Here is a 4,644-nt window from a genome sequence, read left to right on the forward strand (position 1 = left end):
GGTATTGTGATCGTTGTTAATGGAATGATGTGTGCCCAAAATTATTTACTTTTATTTTGTGAAAAGTCGTAATTTCATTGGTGCATGTGTATTTATTTCAACTGAAGGGAGGCCTCTAACGTGGGACTCAAATGCGCAGTCGTTTATGTGCATGTTGCTATGTGGCACACAAATTATTTCAATTTTAAAGCCACCTGTCGATTTCTGTTGCCAGACACGACTCCGGCATCATCAGCCTCTGTGTTTTCATGAGCGGTTTTTCGGGTCGCTTAGCGAGTGATAACCGAAAATTCCGTGAGAACAGTCCCTTTCCCAACTCGCTTAAAGTTAAGCGAGTCGGCAAATTTATTAGAATTATCATTAAATTTAAGCCACCAAACCAGCATTGTTAAACGTATTTTAGTATTTAAACGGTAGATATAGGCATATTTTTATCCCCTAAAAATTTTTCATCTGTTCGGATTTCCTAGCTGAACTCTTGTGATCCGAAAATTATAGGAATTAAAACTTACCTTTTCGAAAATTTCAGCCAGCAAAGAGGCTCCCGAAAATTCTAGGTGACCTTTTTAGGGTAAAAAATCCGTTAAAAATGGGCAATTATACCATTTTTCAGATGTTCGAAAATCCTAGGAGAGGCAGGCAAGCAAGAAATTTTCACAACAAATTTTCCGAAAATTCTAGATCTCAAATCGTCTTCCGAACAGATATTTTCCGAAAATTGACGTTGGGTGCCCCTGACGCTTTTCGCTACTCGAGGACTATTACTAATAGTCCTCTAGTAGCATAGCCAATTAAAATGCAGGATTTGTATTAGTCCTCTAGTTGGGTGATACTAAACATAAACATTTGCAAATGTTTTGTATTGTTAGTGTATAAATATAATTCGTATAAATATGGAAGGGTTTCGTTGTGACTCTATGAATTGTCGGATGGGCGACCTCTCTGAATGCAACTGCCGTTGGATGTGTGATCTGGGATGATAATAACAATAAATTAAATTAAATATTAAGAAAAAAATACTTCATAAAGCGCACATGATCGTAAAGTTCTAAGGCGCTGTACACCAAGTTCAGAACCTAACGAAAGGAAAGAAAAATCAACTAAAATACTAGCCTAAATAAATAATTAAGTCTACATTATAAATAAATGATGGTAAAAAGACTAATAAAAAGACTCGCGAAACAGTAAGTACTAAGATCACGCTTAAAAGAAGAGAGGTCCGCTGCAAGTGTCAAATGACCGGGTAGGCTGTTCCAAAGTGTTGGCGCACAAACGGAAAATAATCTGTCACCATACTTAATATTGGACAGAGGGACCTTCAGAAGACCCCTTGATTAAGATCGTAGTGGCCGCGGTGGCACATATCTGCCCAGCAGATCATTTATATAAAACATTCGCGTAAGATCATTAAGCGCCTTTAAAGGGCCCACGGACGTATTTTTCGCGCGTTGCTAACGAAGTGAAATGTTACTTCCGGTGACTGACATCATCATATCGTGAGCTGACCAGGAAACCCACTCACAAGCAAAAATCAGCGCACGAACTGTTGTTTGATCGAAGGTTTTTCCTCGCCCTTACTGGAACTCGTTCTCAGATCAACCGCGCATGCGTTAACGAACTGACTTCCGGTTTGAGAAAAAGCTAAATTTCCAGCGGTCTTTAAATTGAATTAATTTTTTTTCAATATGGCACGGTTCACCTCCAAATACAGAATATAGCTAAGCATTTATTTTTTCAAATCATCTTTTTTGAAAATTTTATGGGTATTTCAGTATCGATTATCTCTCTAAAAAGAACAATTTTTAAAATACAAAGAAAACCATGCTTGGCTGGATGCAAAAACGAATACAAATTATGAAACCACTGATTAAATACCCAAATTGAGTAGCACGTAGACAAATTTAGAGTTTTCTTTTATTGGTCACGTGACCATAGGCGTGGCATGACGGCGTCATATTTAGGGTCATTCAGCCATCGGTTTATAAAAGTTGGAAACTGACCAAAATAATGCCAAATTCTCTCAAATTAGTTAACTATTATATCCTTAGCAACGCACCCCAAAAAATACGTCAGTAGGCCCTTAAATGTCAATAACAGGATCTTATAAAACAATGCGCTGATTAACAGGGAGCCACTGAAGCTCGATCAATAAAGGAGTTGCATGGTCATATTTCTGTTTACACAAAATTAAACAGGCAGCACAGTTCAGAACAGCTTAAAGTTTTACAATCACATGTTTTGGAAGTCCGTACAAGAAGGTATTATCATTATTAACCTACATGTGACAAACGCATGGACCAACTGAGTCTTGGTACTCTATACGCTCAAATACTTTCTTGTACGAGATACTTTACATCGCTAGACACTTGACGCTCAAAGTTCGTATCAGAATAAAAAACCACACCAATAACAGGCTCTGATCTGATCACCACAAATATTCAGCGGCGGTAACTGGGACCTGGGACGACATTGTGATGCAATCAATAGTAATTTAGTCTTGTCTGAGTTCAGCTTTCACTTGTTTGAAGAATCCGAATCACTGATATCTTAAACACATGCTTCTAATCTCGAAACAGTAAACAGTTCAGGACTATTGTAGTCAAACGAAAAATAAATTTGTGAATCATCGGCGTATAAATAAAACATCATTCCATGTTCCCGAACAATGCCCCCTTGTGGGGCAGTATGTAGTGAAGGTAGTGTCCAGAAGAAGTCAGTCGAGGGTTTTGTACAGTAAAGTAGGGACTTTCAACATGTTTTAACAACAACATGAATTACACAGATAAATAGTCTAAATCCCTCATAAATAGATCTAACTCCCAGTCATCGGTCGTGCTCTTCCCTGCTACCTGATCAAGGTCTCCCCATTGAACGGGTCTCAACGGAAAATAGAAAATAGGAAAAAGAAAATGTGTAAAAGTACAATTTAAATCTTTAATAACCCTAACCCTAACCAATGAAAAACTTCTCTAAACGTAGTTTTTTCGTCTTTCTAATATTCAAAATATTGACTTGGGTTCAGAATACTTTATTAGGTCACTTAATATGCTCGCCTTGGAAGAAGTTTTATACAGAAGTTGGTGTGGCAGTCAGCAAAGAAGATACTTCTTCCCGTCATTTAATGAAACTTCTTAACTAATTAAATTAGCCAATTAGAAGCTGAGCGTTCATTTTTTGCTGTAGTGTTTGTTCCTTGTCTAGCCCCATGTATTGTTTGGATTTCTAATAGTCATTATCAAGTACCTTTCACTCCCCTTGTTGAACACGATAATGAAAAGATTAATACGATTGGTCAATTGTTTTATGACGTAACAATAGGTCTCACGCGTACAGGCGGCGTTTTTCAGTTGAAGACACACTTACGTGATACAACATTTCAGTTCAACGCTTGGTTTGAAAATATGGAGAAAAAAATCTTTTGCACAAGAGATTTAAGCTCAAAACAAAGTTGTAAGTCTTGTATTGTTGAAGTATAAATGAATTATGTTTGTGCTCTATATAATTCTTTCCTAATTACAGTAATTGTTCTAATGACTAATTTTCTAAGGATATTGCCGAGTAATGACAAAGCTAATCTGTTAGTACACGTTTGGTTTGAGGTTTGCGCATAAAATGGTATGTCGTCTTCTCTCTAGTGTATGAAATTAAAACGAAATCAAGCGAAGTTTGATAGGAACGGACAAAGTGAGCTTCAGAGCTTACACCAAGCCTCGTATTTTTTCGTATTTCCTAGTAAGCTAACTTGTTGTTTTGCACTTTTTGTTTTTGTCATTTTGTTGACTCTTTGTTTTATTTCAGCGAGAGTGCATTTCTTTACACATCGGGCAAGCAGGAATTCAAATCGGCAACGCTTGCTGGGAACTTTATTGTCTGGAACATGGGATCATGGCAGACGGGAGGAACAATGGTGGAAAGAGTTTTCAATGTGAAGATGACTCCTTCAATACTTTTTTCAACGAGTCAGTGGCTGGAAAATACGTTCCTCGATCGATTTTTGTTGACTTGGAACCAACCGTTGTTGGTAAGTCAAAGAAAAAATAAGCGTAATTTAGTATGTTAACCTTTACAAAGAAAAACCTGATAGTGTTATACAATGAAACTAGATGGTGGCCTTGCAATGGAGTTTTTTTTTTTTGACAATTTCAAAGCTGTTTCGTTGCGACGGAGATGAATCCAGGCTAGAAAATGGATCTCTGTTACACGTTTCCTCACTGTAAATGATAATATTGGTCATATTGGTCTTTTTTAATACAATAACTTTAGAAAAGTAGGGGACATAACGTGCTGTCTCATCAAAACAAGAAGTTCAGTCAAGAATTTTCCGGGGTAAAGTAAACAGCTGTCGGATTACGACTTTGAATTTCAGCATGGGACCCTTGTCACGCTCCAAAGTTGTTCAAAAGTGTGAATAAATCCCAGAAACCAACGTAATACCCTTTGCAAGGATATGAGGCTAACCAGTCTTAGTTAATTTCATTATCTCACAATTTTAAAATACCCTTTCAGACAGTAAAGGTATTTAACATTGTCGCCAAGTAAAAAAGTCAACTTACCTTTGATGACTTCTTTCGAGTGATAATGGCCAGAAAATGTGTGCTCCAGGCATTTCCATTTCATTGACACCAGTAAGTTCTGTTCTTAAGC

This window comes from Montipora capricornis, chromosome 7, assembly GCF_036669925.1.
Source record: "Montipora capricornis isolate CH-2021 chromosome 7, ASM3666992v2, whole genome shotgun sequence".
NCBI lineage: Eukaryota > Metazoa > Cnidaria > Anthozoa > Scleractinia > Acroporidae > Montipora > Montipora capricornis.